Source organism: Panthera tigris, chromosome B1, assembly GCF_018350195.1.
Source record: "Panthera tigris isolate Pti1 chromosome B1, P.tigris_Pti1_mat1.1, whole genome shotgun sequence".
Taxonomy (NCBI): domain Eukaryota; kingdom Metazoa; phylum Chordata; class Mammalia; order Carnivora; family Felidae; genus Panthera; species Panthera tigris.
The window spans coordinates 37,395,236-37,415,344 of NC_056663.1; the positions used below are offsets into that span (position 1 = coordinate 37,395,236).

The 20,109-nt window shown below is 45.8% G+C and overlaps 1 protein-coding gene across 1 annotated transcript in view; it reads left to right on the forward strand.

Moving 5' to 3' along the window:
• The first annotated feature begins 2,424 nt into the window (after nt 1-2,424).
• LZTS1 (leucine zipper tumor suppressor 1) overlaps nt 2,425-20,109 on the forward strand; it is a 49,938-nt gene continuing 32,253 nt past the window's right edge. Inside the window, exon 1 of the mRNA XM_007093871.3 lies at nt 2,425-2,586. The gene's annotated coding sequence lies outside the window, so the exon portion shown is untranslated. The remainder of the gene's footprint in view (nt 2,587-20,109) is intronic.

Here is a 20,109-nt window from a genome sequence, read left to right on the forward strand (position 1 = left end):
CATGGCAGCTCTCCTCCCCTTATTCTGCTTCCTTACTTCCACCCCCACTTTCAATGCACCCCATTCTATCTTTGAAGCATCCCTTGCACAGGGCATTTCTGTTATTTCATACTGTATCCTGGTTCTACCAACACACCAACACACTGCCCATACCCTTTGCCTAACTCAGTCATTATAAGAGCGCTACACATCATGCTTTATATTCTCCCTAGAAGGTCTCTATCAGAGAGTCACACTATGTCAGTGCTGGATGAATGCCCTTAAAGAGTCTCATCCAAACTACTACAGATGAAGAAACTGAGGACTAGTCAAGGATGTGGCTTATCCAAGAGCATTTAAGTAGTAACTGTAGGGCCAGAATGAGAAACAGACTTCCAGGACTTTTTTCCCCTTCCATGGAATTTCACATCTAAAAACACAAAAATTAGTTTGACTGAAGTCTGAAGCCAACCTGATCCCTTATTCTACCTTCCAAGATAATACCTTTTTTTTTTTTTTAAGTGCTGAGATGTTTGGTTTATATTAAACCACTCAGCAAATGTTTCTGAGAAACTCCCACCTGTGAGGGAGCACACCAAGTCCCCGACTCTACATAGTTCATGGTCTGGAGAAAGACAGACCTGCAGTAACAGCCGCCATGCAAGCAAGCTTACATATGCTGTGTCAATGAATGGGACACAAGAAGCATGGAGCTTTAGAGAAAGGAACTGTCATTTTGACTGAGATGATAGAAGAAGGGATAAATAAGGATTGTGTTTTAGGTCTCAAATTCTGACAAGTAGAGAAAGACTTCTCAGACTGAGTGACAAGTATACACAGAGGTGAAAAAGAAGAGGTGATGTTTAGAGAAGGCTGAATAGCCTTTGGAGTTGATTCAAAAAAGTTGTAATGTTATTTGTAATAGCTACCATGTGTATGTACTTATCACATGCCAAGGATTCTTATTTAATCCTCATAGCAAACCTATGAACTAGGAATTGGTTCATTTAACAAGCAGTTATTGAATGACTACTATATGCTACCCAAGTTTTAGGTATTGAGGATACATCTGTAAACAGAGCAGACCAAAAGAACAAAAGAGAACAAGTCCCTGCCCTCAGAAAGTTTACATTCCAGGAATTGTTACCCCCATTTCATAAACGCAAAAAACAAAAAACAAAAAAACAAAAACAAAAACAAAAAAAACTGAGATATAAGGAAGTTAATGCTCTAGCTCAGGGATGCAGAGAAGACAATTAGCAGAGCCTGTCTGTGCTCTTAAACTCTATGTTGTATTGCCTTCCAGGAAGCCTGGGATTGAGAGTAGGGGTTTTCAGAAGTAGTAAGGATCTCTTACAAAGTTTTGAGCAGTGGGGTGGCTGAAACAAAATGATGTTGCTTCTGTTAGGGCTGTCTTTCCCCACTCTACTTATAACAGAGATTAGCCATCTCCATCTTCCCTCCTCCACACATACACACCTCTTTTGGCTGAAGATGGCATTCCCTGGGTAGAGCTATTCGTGGTTTTAGCGGATTAGCCTGGGTGAACTCTCAGGATCAGAGCTTCATGCCACACCCAGCACCCCATTTAACTGGTCTTTTGTCCTACCAAAGCTTGTAAATTGGGTTTCCTTCCTAGCTCAATTGCTAGAAGTTAAAAGTGGGAGTGGTAGAGAAAATGATAGCGTTAAAAATGCACTGGGTGAGAATTAAAGCTATAAACTTGAAATAGGCCTCAGCTATCACCTGAAACCGAGTCCCCGCGAGGAAGCTGAAAAAGTTTGCCTTTGAAATGTCTTAGGAGTGGGAGTGCCAGTGCTCCGGCCTCCAGTCTATAGTCCTAGCAGGGTGAAGCAATGCCCTTCACCAAAGCTGCGGGTCCCTCTTTGAACCTAGAAATCCAACCTTTTTGCGGGATTTGGGGGTTGCTGTAGGGAGACCGTGCTGGAGAAAGGAAACTGGCGAGTAACTAGAAGGGGTGATAAAGAAGGAGAGGAATACGGGAAAAAGGAGAAAGCGAAGGAATGGATAAAGGAAACCGGAAGGAATAAGAACGGAGTGCACACAATAAAAGGGAAAAAAAAATGAAGGGAAAAGAACAATATAGAACAGTAGGAGAAAGGGAAGGGCGGGGTGGAGGGGTGGGTGGAGAGAAAGACTCAGGGCCGCCCGGCGGGGTCTGCTGGAAGTGAGAGCTGAGAGATGGGGGACGGCGGACGGCGGACGCCAAGGAGCCCAGAGGTCTAGAGCAGCCCCAGCTGTCAGCGGTGAACAAAGGCCGCCGAGCCGCAAGTGAGAGGCTGCAGGCCCCGCCCCAGCCAATGAGCGGTGCCGGCGCTGGCCCCGCCCCACTCCGCTCCGCCCCGCCCCGCCCCGCCTTCGGCTCCGGGACCCCGCGCGGTGGCCGGCGCGCGGAGAGCTGGCGGGCGGTGGACGCGCGGGGAGGCCGAAACTTTCTCTGCCCGCCTGGTCCAGCTAGCCAGAGCCGCGAGTTGTGGCGGCGCCGCGGGACCCGCTCGGCCGGCAGCTCTGCTAAGACAACCGGGAACACACTGCGAAACACACTGAAAAAAAATTCTCAAGTCAGTCCGAGGCTCAACGGGGCAGGTAAGGTGCGGTGGACGAGGGGTCGCTCCTGAGAAGTGTCTGCAGCCGCGGCACCCGCACCAGGGCTCCCAGGGAAACTGCACTCCCCACGGCGTGCCAGTGCGTCCGTGCGTCCGTCGGTCTTTGTCTATGTCAGATTCTGTCTAGGTGTCTTTGTCTCTGCATGTAACTGTCAGGGTCTCTCCCTCTGCCGGGGTGGGTGCTGCTGTTCTGGTCCCAGTCTGGAGAAAAGGATGCTGCGTCTGTCCTCTGTCTTTGTCTCGGTCTCCCGGAGACTGGTTTTATCTACTCCAAGCCCCGAATCTGATCTTGATGGATGTTAAGTGATGTCTGAGATGAGGAAAAGGGGAGTGTGCGTGAGCCCTGAGGGGGCCAGGTCCTAGACAGAGGGTCTGACAGCTGGGGTCCGGTCACTGCACTTTGACTTCTGGAACTATGGAGATGGGCTGTGTCTGCACTCACAGGGTGGCAGGGATGCGATACAGTTAGGTTTGTAATGTTTCACTGAAGGAATATGTCACAGGGGCTTAGGTGGGTAGAGAGGGGGTTAATGAATGAAGGTAAGTGGCACCCTGGAGTTGTGGGTCACCAGGATCAGTCCTTGAGTTGCCATTTAGCCAAATTAACACACGCACAGTTCCACACCCACACATACTACATTCACTTCTTTTTTTCACCCACCATAGGCAGCCAGCCCCCCACTCCCTACACCCCCCACCACACCCTTCAACATACTGAACTCCATCTTTCAGAGCATACAACTCAGCAGCAACAGGCACCAAAACACCACAAGCCAGGTGAGCTTTCTCCTTCGTGCTCCGAGTGGAAAGGAGTAAACTGTGGAGAAAATGAGTGTTCTTCTCACCCACAAGTATGTCAGGCCTAGGAAAGTGCTTGAGACTTGTTAGCTTCAGAGCACTCAGTTCCCCAGGAACAAAGAGTGTTAGGGATCTAAGCATCTAAAGTTCCTGGGTCCCTCCTCTCCCATTCCATCCACACCCTCCTGCAACCATCAGCCCTGATCTTAGGTCTTGGATGCTGGCAAACTAGTGTGGAGGCATTGAGTTCTGGAGAGCTCTTGGCAAGAGCTGTACCAGATAAAGGTCTCCTGCTCTGCTGGTAGTGCAGCCTAATTGCAGTCATGGGAGCTGAGCAGCCCAGCCACAGAGAGGTGAGCCGTCTGCTTGGCAATTCTTCCAGCACCAGGTACCCTTGAAGTGATTCTGTAGGTAGGAGGTAGAGTTTGTAACCTGAGCTTCCTCTAAGTTCAAAAATAATTTTCTGTGGGCATTCTGCAGAAAATACAGGTGTTGAAAGTGTGTATATATTTGTACATACATGAAAATGGGTATTTGAGACTGCATTTACAGGCAGGAAGGGTGTTTGTGTTCAAGGGTGGAGAAGAGCAGAGTGTGTGGGTGGAAATCTGTGGGCAGAGGCATACACACTAATCAGGTGTGGCATTTACACCTTATATTTATCCAGTGCCTTTCTTCTGAGGTGCTTTCTGCACATCACAGACGTTATCTCATTTGTTATCTCCTTTATCCTCACAATGTAACTACCAGGTTGGCATGAGGCATTGTTAATTCTCTGTTTTACCAGTGAAGAAACTGAGGCATGAGAGGGGCAGGGATTTCCCTGAGGTCCACTGCTAATGGGAGCAAAGTTAGGAAGTCAAAGGATAAACTCTCAGCTGAGAAGATGTGAGTGTGGACATTCACTCTTCATGAGGCGAGAAAAAACCCAGGTGGAGAAAAAAAGGTTGTCTCTCAAAAGTGTCTATGTGAGAGCAAGAAGGAGGATGGGACATTTGAGATGGTTGTTATTTAACATTTATGGCAGCCTCTGTGCACTTCATGAAGTAAAACCTGCTTTAACAATCCAGCATGTGCATTTGTGTCTGCAGGAGGAGCCTCCTGTCTGTGTGTGCCACAGTAGATGTGTGTGAAATAGTTGCTGTCAAAGGTGTGTTTTGGGAGACCCAATGCTTTGGGAGTATGTGAGGGAAAGATTTGCCATGCAGTCTTGAGAAGCCATGCGTTTGCCTATGTCTGTCTGTCTGGACAAAGAGGTAGATGGGCTCCAGCCATATAAAAAATGGCTTTCTAATCCTGAAAATTTATTTATATGCCTTTGTACTTATTCAGCATTCACTTAATAAATATTCATTGGATACCTACAAAATGCAAGGCTTTGGGCCAGGCAGTGAGGCTACGAAGATGAATAAGGTAATGAAGGCAAACCTATGGTTAACCAGCTTATAGTCGGTGTAATGGGCAATAGTTAACATTCACTGAGTATACTATGTGCACAGTACTTGTTATGCATTATCTCATTTAATCCTCAGCACAGCCCTGCAGGGTGTATGATTATTAGACCAGGAAATTAATAACGTAGCTAGGGTAGAAAATGGAGGAGCAAGGAATTGAACTCTGCTCAGCTCAGCCCTGGCTATTTTTTTTTTTTTTACTTTTTTTTTTTAATGTTTGTTTATTTTTGAGACAGAGAGCATGAGTGGGGAAGGGGCAGAGAGAAAGGGAGATACAGAATCTGAAGCAGGCTCTAGGGTCTGAGCTGTCAGCACAGAGCACGACATGGGGCTTGAACTCACAGACCACAAGATCATGACCTGAGCCTCAGTCAGACGCTTAACCAACTGAGCCACTCAGGCACCCCTGCCCTGGCTCTTTCCATATTCTTCTGCTTTAAAAATAGAAATACATGTTTCCTCTCTGCAAAATATTCTTGCCCTGTCCCTCTCCCTCTACCTCCACCTAACAAGCTCCCACTTGCAATTCTGGTTTTAACCATGAGAATAAACACCTTCAAGAAAACTTCCCCTCTCCTTTCCCTGAGTTTCTCTGGGTCACATGGCTTCCTCTGAGTTCTTCCATGCTATCCTGGCATTTACTCACTGGCCCTGAAGAGCCTGCTAAGTTCTTAGAGGCAGAGATAGTGTCGTGAATGCCTAACTCAGAGTATAGTTTGTGGCTACTTTGATTAGGCCCTTAATAAATGCTTGTTTAATAAAGTAATGGGAAGGAAAAGAACTGTCAGAGACCATTGGCAGGGAGCATTTTTCCAATAGCAGGTTACTGCATGGACACACTTCGTTGGTGTGGCCTCTGCTTTCCTGCCTTTATTATTGGGTCACCTCCTTCAGGGCCGCTGCCTAGACAGGGCTCCTCCATCTCAGTTCCTGACTCCAGTTTGGAAACCTAAGGAAAATCTAGCTCCCAGCCACCCTTCCAACATAGGCACTCTATGTCAGGTTCAGTCAACCCACAAATATATATAAGCGGGAGTTGCTAGGGTCTAGAATTGAGGTTTTAAAATTGTGCATTTGGAACCCCAGGAGGACAGTGGTTCCAGGGCAATGATGGGGTGTTTCTAGGGGTTTGCCAACAAAGTAGTATCTAGCTGTCTGGGGAATCTTTAGGTAATTTAAGTGGTAGGACTCAGAGGTAGCTTTTGAATAGATCTTTATGCTGCTACAGTTTGAAAACCACTGATCTAAAATAGACACTCATAAGCTGCTGTTGGGAGTGTGAATTGCTACCATGTTTGGGTAAGTAATCTGGTCATGATTTGTCCAAGGTCACATGATTACAGTCTGGTGACTCCCTTCCCATACCCTTTACACAACCCTATTATTTCTCAAAGGTTGCCACATGCCTTCTCAGAGGTCTGAGATTATTTTAGTTTTCCTAAAACTGCATTTCACTATTTATTAAAGATTTTATCCATGCAAGGTACCAGGGAGTTGGGGGATTTTAAGAAATGTTTCAATAATGCCTTGAGAATAAAAATTGTGATGAAAATTGAAAAGAAGAACCAGAACACATGAATCAATGACAAGTACATTGAAAATTGGATTGTACTAACTTTGAACATGGCAGCTGCACAGCATGAGGGAGGTGATCTCAAAGACACCAGGGAAGAGGTGGTCATGAACTAAACCTTGAAGTTGAGCTTCAGGAATGTGTAAAAAGAGTAGACATAGCAGCAGCAAGGTTATAGTTTCAAGATGCAAGCTGAGACCTGAGGAGATGGAGCTTTTATTCCCAAGGGGAATCCTGGTGGGAGCCTGTTTCCTCCTTCCATGCAACTCAGGAAGACACTGAGAGCAGACAGAGCTGGGAAATGAAAGATATGAGGTAACTCACCTCTAACAACTGCCTTCAGCAAAATGAGTGTGCAGAATCACTTTGGATCCCCTTCTCCAAGTATTTAGAGAAGTGGGTGGGGATGTGTCAAAAATCAAGCATGGTCGCATTGAGCTTCAGGCTAACTGCCGTTTGGCAAAGCTGTCCCTGTGTCTGCAATCTCCATCCTGCTTCTGTTACTCTGTTGCTTCCTGACAGACATCAACTTCTACTTGACGGCCTATCATCATCCCTAGGCTTCCTATAATAATAATTTTAACAGCTCTTTTTATTTGTACAGGACTGTCCACTTGAAAAGGGATATTAATGTTGCTGGTGATGGTGTTGTTAGTATAATCATCATCAACCCTGTAAGAAGATATCTTCCACAGTTGGACATATGGGAAAACTCAATGAGCTGATCAGAGGTGAAGGAGCTCACCCAAAATTTTAAGTGGAATGCTGGGATTTGAACTCAGTTTTCCTGACCCCCAGTCCAAGGCTATTACCACCCTATCATTAGGCCTGATGGCAGACAGAATGTGAGGGTGTATGTGTGTTAGCTATCAGCTAAAACTAATTGTTCTAATCAATCCAGTAGAGTGGTGATTTTTCTTATTAAGTGACAAGCAAAATTGGTGTCTAAACAGACGTGATGTGGGTTTTGTCCAGTACCTGGAACAGAGGCAGTAAGGAGCTGCCCTATACAGATCACCCACAGAATTGCTTCCAAGTCAGTTAATCACTGTGGGAGAAGATAACTGCCTTAAGGATGACTGCTAGCAGGCAGACACACACACACACACACGCACACACACACACACACACACACACACCCCAAATTCATTCATTCGTCTCTCCCACTGAGACATGCTCTCCTCTGATATCCACACTCACAGTCACATCCCATAGCATGAATCCTCAGACATTCCCAGATGGCAGGACCTGGAAGATCCACACCTGTGTCTACTTGGGTTGGTCTCTCCATGGCATTATCTAAAGTGTACTTGGCAGCACCCCTCCTTGATGCCACAGAACCTCAATTTCTGCCATGCCCAGAGCAGTCTTTTGAATTGCCATCAGCCCTTCAGAGCTGCAGAAGTTCCCAGGCCATAGCATCCACCAGAAGAGGGATAAATCTAGGTGAGACTCTCAGACTAAGGGGTACACAAGGACACAGACCCCTCAAAAGTGTCAAAGTGGAGTTGAGATCAGGGGTGAAGATGGGCATTGTTCTGGAAATCAATTGATGTTGAAGGACAGACCCTGTCCTTTGCATGAATGTAACTGCAATGCATAGACTGCCAGGTGGCTGAGGCAATCCCTGCCTGAGGCACCAGGGTGGGGCTGTGCACTTGGCTCATTGGCCTGTTGGCTTTGGGGGCATCTTCACTCTCCTTGCAGTTGCAAAGCCATTTGCTGCTAAATCACCCTCCTCCTGGCATCCTGGACTGCTAAATTGGTCTCAACTTGCTGTACTTCCACCCACCACCTTAGTCATTATTCGCTGGCAGCATTCAGAGAGTGGGTGTAAAGCAGCTGAACATTATATTCCTGCTGAAGAGAGAATTGAGTATAGGCATGCAAGGGAAGGAGGCAAGAGAAAGCTAAGGAGGCAGTGAAACAAAGCTTGGGTTTGCCAGCACCTTTCCCCAGGAACTCCAATAACTCTAGATGGTGGGGTGGTGAGCAATAGGTGAGTGTGTCCTGGCTCAATAGGAGGAGACACGAGGGGTATGCTCACTACTGAGGGGCTGCACCTGCTTGGTCTAGAGGGAATAAAGGACATCAGCTATGGGAGAAAGACCGCCCCCCTATTGGCTCCCTTTTCCTTAAATTTGCAATATGTACTGTCACACCCATTGAGCATCTGTTCCCATGTATTAGTATTTAGCTTCTCTATCCTTCCTCCCTGCCTAGATTATAAATCCCTTGAAAGGAAAATATGCCATGCCTCACATGTAGAGCACCAGGTTCTGAATTCACTTAAGGTTCAGACTCAAATGGCTGAGGGTAATGGTAAGGTCTACAGTGGCCCTTCCTTCTCAGATCCTTCTCAGATCTCCCTGTGGTGCCCAAGGGCCACAGAGTTTGAAAACCCAGGCAGGCAAGAAAAGAAGGAATAACAGGGGAACTTTCAAGGCTGGTTCTCTCTCAGCTTTCAAGGAAGCTTCAGGGAGAGAAAGGGTTATACCACACAGGAACCGACCAGCTAGGGAAGCAGAAACTTAAAGACTTTCTGTCCTGGTATAGCGAGACTCTACATGATCTCCAGCCAACAGATGGGGCACTCTTTGTTGGCTCATCCAGTGCCCAGGATTGCACTGAGGCTGGTAGGAGGTGGAGAACAGAATCAGTTCTCATGTCAGACAGCAGAGATAGCATCAGGCAGAACAGAGTGACCTTGACAGAAGGTTCTCTGAGTCACTGATAACATACATTTGGTCTCCCAAGCAGAGGTTGGAAGGGGAATACAGTACCAACACAAGCTGGCCTGGAACCTGATGGATCCCCCAACCTTGGTTCCTTCCCTCCCACCCTCTTATCCATGAAGATAATGAAAAAAACCCTGAGAACAGAAGCCACCACACAGCTAGGGAGGCAGAAACAATGGGGAATTAACTGAGCTTGTCAAGGGATGGAAGTCTGGGGGAATGAGCCCTGAGGTTGCTCTTTACCTTCTGCTGATCACTAAGAGGCAGTCTGACCGGAGTGTCTGGAGGATGCCTGTGCTGGATCTGCCCTGGCCACCTCAGCAGCAAGGTCAGAGGCCAGAGGATTTCAGAAGGACCCTTTAAGCACTCAGAGAACCTCCCATATTTATTGCAACCTTCAGACATTCTAGCTTCATCTCTCTTCTTCTCTTTCCCATTGAAGTGCATCTCAGCAGTGCACATGTGGAGGAGGCTGGGTAGGATTAGACTGTGCTCACATCTTGAGGAGACAACCTCCTCCAGCCCCAATACCACAGTGGCACCAGCAGGCAAACTGAACTGCAGGCAGGTGGGGAAAGCAAAAGCCACCAGGCAGAGCCGCAGCCTCCACCTGCACTAAAAAGGCAGTGCTCCACTTAAGGGAGCTGTCTGCTCCCAGCTGCCTGCACTTCTCCCCTCCATGGGTCTGCAACTGCCCTGCTCAGAGGCATTGCACTGGCTTGGAGTGGGTAGCTCTTGCTACAGACAGGACCTCCAAACCCAAGGCTCCAAGATTTATCAGGAAACTAAAGAGTCTGTGTTGAAGAAATGTCCAGTGTTCTTCATAGAAACACAAAATATCAGAGTTGAAAGGATCCTTAAATTCTATGCTATCCACTCCTCCAACTCCATCCAAAACCTTCTTCCCCAAGTTGCTGTCTTTACTCACCTCCAAGAACTCCTGCTCTAGGTCCCTGGACCCATTTTTTTCTATTTTAGTTGCATTCTCTTAAAGTTGCATATACTAGGTTCATATCAAGCACTCTACCAGCTCCTGGCAGGACCCACAAATGAGACAGAGACTGTTCCAGACAGCCTTGGTATTAGGGGAGACAACAGATGCATTAGAAAATATCCCTATAAAAAGCTAAACTAGTCTAAAAAGTCTTCATGGAAGATATAGAAGTTGAGAAGCACCCTGTGATCTGGGTGTGATTTTATTTTTTTAATATTTATTTGTTTGTTTGTTTATTTATTTATTTTGAGAGAGAGATAACATGAGCAGGGGAGGGGCAGAGAGAGAGAGAGGGAGAGAGAGAATCCCAAACAGACTCCATGCTGTCAACACAGAGCCCCTGGTGGGGCTCGACCCCATGAACTGTGAGATCATGACCTGAGCTGAAATAAGAGCTAGACACTCAACTTATTGAGCCACTCAGGCACTCCTGGGTGTGATTTTAAGAGATGGAGGGAGGGTGGCAAAGATAGGGGACAATAGGTTGTGGGGAAACAAAAGCAGGTTGAATCAGATTGAGAAGGACCTTGTGCACCCCTTGGGAGTTTGCTTGTTATTTAGTAGGCAGTGGTAAATGACAAGTAATAGGTAGACAGTGGCTTAGAGTAAACCTTGGTTTTAAGAAGTTAATCCAGCAATGGAGAATAGAATAGATTTGGGGTTGGAGAGACTTCTTTCTAGAAATAACATTATTTAGTAGAATGACTTTCTTTCCTCCTTCCTATCTCCTGATTGATAGCACGTGTTCCCAGAGATCTCCCACTGCCTGGAAATGTAGGGTAGCTAAGGCTCAAGGAGAGGAAAGTTCCTAGTCTAGGAACTTATTTATAAGAAGATACATGGGTAACACCTTGCTTTGCACTGCTTTAGACCTAGACAGAATCACAGGAGCCTTTTTGTTTTGTTCTGTTTTGTTTTGTTTTGTTTTTGTTTTTTTAAACAGATGAAGGCATGGAGGCCCAGACTGGGGAGGAACTTGCTCAGGGTCCCACAGCTGGTTAGTTGCAGAACTAGGATTGGTGCTCCCACTTCAGACTCTTTACATTAACCTGCTGCTAACTGTGGACAAAGATGGAAGGGCCAATAGAATTCATTAGATCCTCAAATCTTTAGTGTTAGGCAGGTTTGCCCCAGAAGACATATGTCCTTGTCAATAATGGGATATTCTCAGTCTTTGTGGGTCTCTCCCCACCCAAGTCAAGGGAGTCCCTGGACTTCCACTGAATGGACTTCCACAGCCTCCATTTTTCTCTCCTGTATTCCTCCTTATTTTTCTGGGGTCTTCAGATGTTTGATTTCCTTCTTTTCTTTTGCCTTTTTCATTGTTCCAAGAGCTCTGAGAAGCTCACATCTAATGTGATAGTGAAGGTTTACTATGCCAGTCTCAGTTGTGACCAGTTGTCACCTTTCCAAAATGAAAATAGAGTTTGCTGTTTGTGTCTCATATGTGCCCAATTTAAACCAAATCTGAACAAAATGAGAAGGCTGTGGGTGCCGCTGAGCTCTGCTAACCACCCAGAGAGTTGATGTCACATTGGGAGAGATTCTCAGCCAGGAGGCAGATGTCCATTCCAGTGCTCAGAGAGTCAGATATGGTCAAGTAAGGACCTTCTTCAATCTCAGAACTGGGTTCCAGGGGTCCTCCTGCCCACAGCTCCAAAGATCTCAGAACATCATTCCCTATCTTCTTCTACTTGCCCAGGAGCTTCCCTTGTGTTTTCTAGAAGCCTGACTAACCAAGGGAGGATAAGGCCATGGCAGTGTCCTGTGACATCTCCAGCCTCCAGTGAGTCTTTCCTCAGGAAACACTTCAGCTCATGCCATATGCCTTTAGTCTCCAGAGAAGTTCATCCTCACCTGGATGGCAACCTACGGCCCCGGTAGAGCAGGTGAGCCCCACAAGTGAGGCTTGGGTTTTTTCATGCTTGTCAACCCTTAAGGCAAGTTTGGGAGTGGAAAGCAGAAAAAACATTGTTTTTGGCAGTGTTTGACTCTGCTACCTAACAGCTGTATGGCATCAGGCAAGTCACTTAGCCTCTCTGAGCCTGCTTTCTCATCTATAAAATGTATTGTGTCCTAGGTAGAATTTTTGTGAAAATTACATGACCCAATATAAGTAAAGGCACATGAAACATAGTAGGAGCTCTATTTCTGTTAGCCTCATCTCCTTCCTCTCAGCCAATGGAAGGAAGGCCAGCATGAGACTAAGATGTCCATCCAAGAAGGCCATGAGCCCTTCATATAGACATGTCCAGGATATCAGGAAGGGGAAACTTTGGAGTCAGCCAATACTGCATGACAACTATGCCCTGTCTCTCTCCTTTCTCTCTCTCTCTCTCTCTCTCTCTCTCTCTCTCTCTCTCTCTCTCTCTTTAACGTTTATCTAGAGAGTGTGTGAGCGGGAAAGGGACAGAGAGAGAGAGGGAGACACAGAATCCGAAGCAGGCTCCAGGCTCTGAGCTGTCAGCACAGAGCCCGATGCAGGCCTCAAACTCACAAACCGTGAGATCATGACCTGAGCTGAAGTTGGACGCTTAACTGACTGAGCCACCCAGGTGCCCCCTCTCTCTTTTTTTTAATGCTTTATTTTTTTGTTTGTTTGTTTTAATGTTTATTTATTTATTAAGTTTATTTATTTATTTTGAGAGAGAGCATGAGTGGGAGAGGGGCAGAGAAAGAGGGAGAGAGAGAGAGAGAGAGAGAAAGAGAGAATCCCAAGCAGGCTCTGCACTATCAATACGGGCCCAATGTGGGGCTCAATCCCACAAACCGTGAGATCGTGACCTGAGCTGAAACCAAAAGCTTAACTGGCTGTGCCACCCACATGCCCCAATGTTTATTTATTTTTGAGAGAGAGAGAGAGCATAAATGGGAGAGGGGTAGAGAGAGAGACAGAGGATCTGAAGTGGGCTCTGTGCTGACAGCCTAGAGCCCTATGTGAGGCTTGAACTCATGGACCATGAGATCATGACCTGAGCTCAGTCAGCTGACCCACCCAAGTGCCTCCTCACAACTGCTCTCTTATTTGCTTACTCTGGCACAAAGAGACAGTCATAACTAAAAACAATACGGGAGAGGGGGTGAAACACTTCCACCTTTGTCACTCTGGTTCTCTAACTACATTGTCAATTTGACTAAATTAAAATTGGTTAATGAAATTATGTACAACAGATGAGTGTGGCATCATTGAATGTCCTGAGGCAGAGATTCAGTGTTGAAGTAGATCTCTTGCTCACATTGGCTTATGCCAAATGTGTGGAGGACAGGAGGCAAGGGACGGGAGGGCTCAGAGACCCTGAAGGGCCACTGGATTTTCCCTCTGCCCTCAAGAAGACTCCATAACACCATCTGGAGCATGTGTGGAATGGAGTTAGGGGAGAAAGATTTCTCCCCAGGGTGATCGGCTGGATACAAGGATTTTATACTGTACCTCTTTATTTTTTCCTCCTGCCTCTTGCTTCAAAGCCAGTGCCTTCTCCATCTGGGTCATTTTCTGGATTATGTAGCATATAAGGTCAGGAAAAGGGGAGAAAGAAAAACAAATCAAATGAAACTTCTCTCTGCATTTAGTTCATTGGGAGATGAACAGATGAAAGAAGGCCCAAGTTTGGCCAAGTCTCACATAGGAGAATGAAAAGCTGAAAAGTCCACCTCTGTCTTAGGAAATTAGAGCAACATTATTCTGCCTAAATAGCATCATTAACAATATGGGGCAGGCAGCCTGGGTGGACCAAATCAAAGCTGCTGCTGTTTTGACACACATTCTATACCAGGGACAGATACATGAACCCTCCCATGTGAAATGAGCAGTCTGGCATTTAGTGCACCTTACACCTGCCTTCTCAGCTCCTTCTCTGCTTTTTATTTTTCTTTTTTCTTTGTGTGTGTGTGTTTTTTTAAGCAGGGGAAACTTCTCCACTTTGATGGCATGGTACAGAAAGTTGAGGTGGTTTCTTCCATGGCACAAGCACACAGCTATTAGGTCTCTGATCTGACTTTAGAACCTACATCTTCAGAGTCTAGCAATTTCTCCATTCTAGTATGTTGGTATCTGTTGGGGAGAAGGCAGTGCCTCCAGTGACAAGAGGCTCTCATGGCTTTTAGAAACATCTGGGAGAGAGGTTGTTAGCTCAGTTGCAGGGCCATCTGATTCTAGGGCCAGGACAGCTTGAACAGATCTTAAAGAGCTGTCCATGAACAAAGGCATCCACAGGACTTCCCTCCAGCAGCCTCTGCCCTCCCCCATTAGACAGCAGTGGGAACCTCCTGTCTTCAGAGAAAGACAGAGTTCAAAGGCCTGCCCTGGGCACAGTCCCTGAGACAGCAGCTATAAACTCCCACTTGACTGCACTTCATGGATTCAGAAGCTGATGAGAGATGTGGAACCTGTTAGAGAGACACAAGGCAGCCTGGAATTAGGCCTTACTCTCATCAGCATAAATTGGTTTCAGGAAAGCCTGCCAAGGGTCAAAAATAATGGTGCTATGTTGAGGTCCCTACTTAAAATGTCTGCACTCAGCGGGGCCCTAGAGAGGTGTGTCCCAGGATAGGAAAACAGGATGAAGGGTTGGTGACACAAACCAAGAACTCTCCTCTTTCTCTGTTCCTCATACCTTTTCTGCCAGCTACTGAGGACCTTGCTCTATTGCCTGGCCCTGGAGCAGCTCCAAAACAGGAACAAGGAGGCAAGTGGGATTTCTGGGATCTGATCTAATTGAAGCGCCATTTCCCTGCTTTGCCCAGACCTGTGCTGGATGCACAGCACTTCTCAGGCATTCAGGATTGGAGTCTTCAGGGACACAGTGGCAGGAGGACCCCAGGGATCAGCCACTTCTCTTGTTGACCAGAAAGGGCTCTTGGGATCTCACTCTTTACAGGCATATATATTTCCACATTGAGTCATATAAAGGTACTAGTAGAAGGTAGAGTCTTGTTTCTACGACTGGTGTCTATGAAGGTTTCTTTTGCCACAGTACCACAGAGTGCTCAGTATGCACCAGATCCAGTGCAAGAGTGGACATTTCATGGTGCAGACCAGCCTCTGTGCTGCTTCATGTTTACTCCCCTTGTTCCAAGCCACTGAGTTGACATCATCCCTTAGATTCTCCCACTCTCTCTTCTTCCTCTAGCCGCTCCATGGACTCAGGTGAAAAGCCCTCCCCATAGGTGCTCCTGTTTCAGGAGGTGGCAGAAAGTGTGGGCCTAGCAGTAACAGCAAGAGACAGGATAGGCCAACATCACATGCTTCAGCCCAAGAGTATTTTAGGGCCAGAGACCCACAGAAATGCCTCTGGGGAAGACAGAGGTATCTGATTTCATCTACACCCTGGGGCCAGGCTGCTGTTAGCTGGCTGTGACTCAGAGAACATGCAGGGGAATGAGGAGATGTCTCTAGCTAAAAACACCCCATCACCAGCTTAAGGGGTTTTGTCTGCTCCCCCCTATTCATACCTGTGCTTCTGACTATCTGCTCCTTTCCTTTAATGTACTGAGTTCTTCTGGGCAAGGCTCTATGGTAGGCCCCAAGGATACCTCTGGCATCCTCAGTGACTTTACTATCTATTTGTTAGTGATTTCTAAGCACTTTAAGAACAATTTCTACAAAAAAAATCGATACATGTTTACCCATGTTTAAAAAATATCTAATCTCTAAAGGCCCTAAATGGAAATGTCCCAGTTCTTTAGATAATGAAAGAAAAGAAGTAGAGCCCAGAGAACAGCAATGTTGGAGAAAAATATATGAAGAATTTGAGTCTAGAATTAGAGCACAAAAATGCTTTCAGTCACAAAGTTCTATATGTTAAAAAACAAAAAGACAAACATAGCTGCCATTTACTAATCTCTCAAATATGTCCCACTTCCTTTACAAATAAAATCTCACTCATATATACAGAAACTTTGTGCGGTAGGTACTACTGTTAGCTCCAATTTACAGGTAGGAATGGAAGCTTGGAGAGGCTACAGTGTTAGTCCAAGATTAGGGCTGCAAAGGACTAACAAGGATTACAGACTGAACCCAGAGTATAGGAGGAGGTGAAGCAGGAGGAAGGGGCAGGGGGCAGAGTTAGGATGAGGTCTGGAGGAGCAGGTAAGCCTGTGGGGAGAAGGTTGGGCAAGGGAGCAGGAGAAACACTGGCTGGTGTTAAGGTCTACAGAGCATCAGTACCACTAGGGGTAAACAGATGGTGTGTGTGGCTAAAGCTCTGTTGATGGCAGTCTGGGTTCAAAGCCAGGCATTGCCCCTTGCTAGATATAAAACCTGAGACCTCATTTTCTGCATCTGGGGTACAGATTACTCCAGATCATGTATGTATAGTCCTTCATCCAAACCTAACAAATGGGAGGTTAAGAGGAACTATGTCCTCCAGATTGACATCTAAGGGATCTTGACTCTGCTATTTCAACTTGGGCACCTACCTCTGGCCAGAGGCAATGGTAATGTTGGTAAACTATCTCCCCACAGCCTTTCCTGGGCAGTGGCCACCTTCTTCTTGAGCCATGGGAGGCTGGAATCAGCCTTTTCAGAGGAGACTCCTGACAGCATCCAGTTTCTGATTCTTCAGTGAGGTGGAAACTGAAGAATACCTCAGCTCTGTTGGGGAGGGAACTCTGCACAGGGCTCTGCCAACAGGGACAGTTTCTCTCTTTAGAAAGGAGGGAAGATCGCTTCTTGGCCTTTCGGCTAAGATCAAGTGTAGAAAGGAGGAAAGAGCTTGGAGGCTGAAATGGAAGTAGAGGAGTCAAGACCAAGTCCTGGGGACAGAGAGAGGTGGGAGCTGAGGCACACCAGTCTGGCTCCCCCGTCACCCATGAGGGTCTTTCCAGGAGTAGGCGAGTGGAGGAAACTTCACCCTGCTGGTGATAGCCTGGCTCTAGAGGCCTGAGGGAGAGGAGCAGGTCTTCTGCTCCAACTCTGCACTGCATTCTGGGAGCACTGCTGAAGCCATTTTTCTGAAACCACCCTGCCAGCCCCATCCTAAAGGTAACACCACTCTGCCAAGTAGGGGGCAGAGTCAAGAACAGGCAAGCTCAGGAACACTCTTTAGAGTCAGGAAGGAAAAGAGTAGAAGGTAAGGAAGGAGGGAAAGTGTAGGTTGGAAAGTTTATAGATTTAGCTTCTGGCCTTCTTCTTCCTACTGAGTGTCTTTGTTTGACCTGCTATAACAAAATACCATAAAGCAGGTAGCTTGAACAATAAATGTTAATTTCTCACAGTTGAGAGGGCTGGGTAGTCTAAGATCAAGTTGCTGGCAGATATAGTATCTGGTGAGAGGCCACTTCTTGGCTTGCAGATAGCTACCTTCTTGCTGTGCCTTCATGTGGTGGAGAAATAAGGTTCTGGTCTCTTCCTTTTAAAAAAACACTAATCCCATCATGCAGGCCCTATCCTCATGACCTCATCTAAACCTAATTGCCTCCACAGGCCCCACCTCCAAATACCATCACATTGGGGCTTAGGGCTTCAACATATGAATCTGAGGGGACAGAAGCTTTCAGCCCATAACACTGAGCATCTATTGGGCTGCCATGTCCAGCCCTGTGCAGGCAACAAAGGGAGCATGAGGCAAGTAGGATTCAGGGTCCCTGCTTGTGAAGAGATAAAGCCCCAGTGATGACTAGATGTAAAGTCAGGAGAGGGTGTTAAGGAATGCACACAGGGTGGGCTGTGCATCCACCTCTCTGCCTCTGTGAATAGCTCTCTGACTCTCATCCACCTTATGACATCGGACCAGTTCCTTGTTCCCTCTGTGCCTTGTATAGTCATTGGCAAATTGGGAGGTAGAACCACCTCCTGGGGTCAATGTGAGAATTTTTTAAAGTGAAAATTGTACTGAAGTATATGATATACATACAGAAATATGCACAAATCATGTATGAACAAACTGATGGATTTTCAAACAAATTTTACATACATAGAACCCAAGGCAAAAGGTAAGAGTGTTAAAAGTACCCCTGAAACTCCTCTGGCCCTCATACCCTTTGTCCTTCTGTCCCTCATCCTGACACCATAACTTTACCCTCTTTACCAACATCTTATTAATAGGACCATATAGCATTTGCATTTCAACATATAAGCTGCTGGAATTTTCATTGGTATTATATTGATTCTATAGACCGATTTGGAGACAATTCAAATCTTTAGAATATTGAGTCTTCTAATCCATGAACCTGACCTATGTCTACATTTGTTTAGATTTTCTTTATCACATTTATCACAAATTACTTCAAATAATTTAAATAATAATTTAATATATATAATTATATAATTTAATAAAATAATTTAAATAACATTTTAAATAATTTAAGCAATATGGTTTTCAATGCAGAGACCATGTATTACTTCAGTTATTTTTGAAATGTACATTTTTTAAATGGTAGTTTTTAAAATTTCTTTTGCTGTTTATTTGTTGCTAGTATATACAAGTGCAATTGATTTTTGTATATTGACATTGTATCCAGATACTTTGCTACATTTATTGCAAGGATTAAATGAGACAACGGATGAACCCTAAGCACATTGCTTGGTGGGGGCTCACTAACTCTGACCTGCATGCAGAAGAACCGAGACCGGTCAGGGACTCAGTACTAAGGGTATCCTTAGTGAAGGAAAATATCACAATAGGAAGGTCATTGAGCTCTGGAGGGAAGGATTCGTCTGGCTAGTTAAGGGAGTGAAAATCCCTATAAATAGAAATAATAGGAGAATAAGAAAACAATCTTGAATGAACTTTGAGAGAAATTCAAGAGATCTGAATGGATTCTAATATTGGTGCTGCACTTTATAGTTTGTAAAGCCCTTTCACATGCACTGTGTCATTGATTCTCGCTGCACACCTATGAAATCACCACATGTGAGATTTTTATACCATTTTCAGAGATAAGGAAAGGGGCTCAGAGAGTTAAGGTGCTTGGCCAAGTTGTTTCTCTGAGGAAGTGCTGGTTAGATAGGTTTCAAACACAAGCCTTTTGACTATATTACTTAATGGGAAGGTTTCCCAACACTGTCAGATGGTAGCATTGGTCTTGATGAGGTAGACCATGGGAGCAGGAAAAGGTTATCAGAAAGATTAGTGTGGCAAGTGTTGAAATCTGTATTTAGAAGACCTTTGTGCAGAAAGGGTTAGTGGGAAGAGAGGAGGCAGGCCTTCTTGAAGGTTACACGACATGTTAGATATGAGATGATGTAGACCCCCAGGGAGGGAAGGGAGAGCAAATGCAGAGGAAGGAACCACAGTGGGCCAGGTACCCATGGGTCAGATCACAGCTCCCCATGAGCAACACATATAAGTGAGGAATTTCCTTTGGGGCTTTTAGGTCTCAACTCCCCATTTAAAAAAGAGTGAAACTTGACATGTGTTTACCTTTCTTGGATAATCTTATGATTAAAACTACAACCAAATAAAAACAATGAACTCTTTCTTCTTCACCTGCTAGACCCTCTCTCCTAGCTCCTGTTATATACTGACCTTGGTAACTTTTGTAGATCAGCTCCACTCTGGCCCCCCAGAGGTGGCCCACCTTGGTCTGTTCTCATACTGGGAGCTCAGTCCTTTCAGCCAGTGACTACCTTTCAGATGGCTCTGATATGGCCTGTTCTCAGCATGAGACTGAACTTGGTGGTGGGCATGCACCAATAATTCTTTCTTCTCAAAGCATGTTTGGTTGCTGATCTCACCAGAGCCTCTCAAAGTCTTCCTTGGAAAGAGCAGTTGCAGTGCTGCCCAAGAGCAGATGATGAAGGGGAGCCCCAGAGAGAATGACTCACTCAAGACCACACAATCAATCAGTGGCCCAGAGGAGCAATTTAAGGCCCTAGTCCATTGCCCTTTCTACTCTGCTATTAAAAAAAAAAAAATGAGTTGCTGGGGTGCTGGGTGACTCAGTCAGTTGAGCATCTGGCTCTTAATTTAGGATCAGGTCATGATCTCAGTTCTTAGGATCAAGC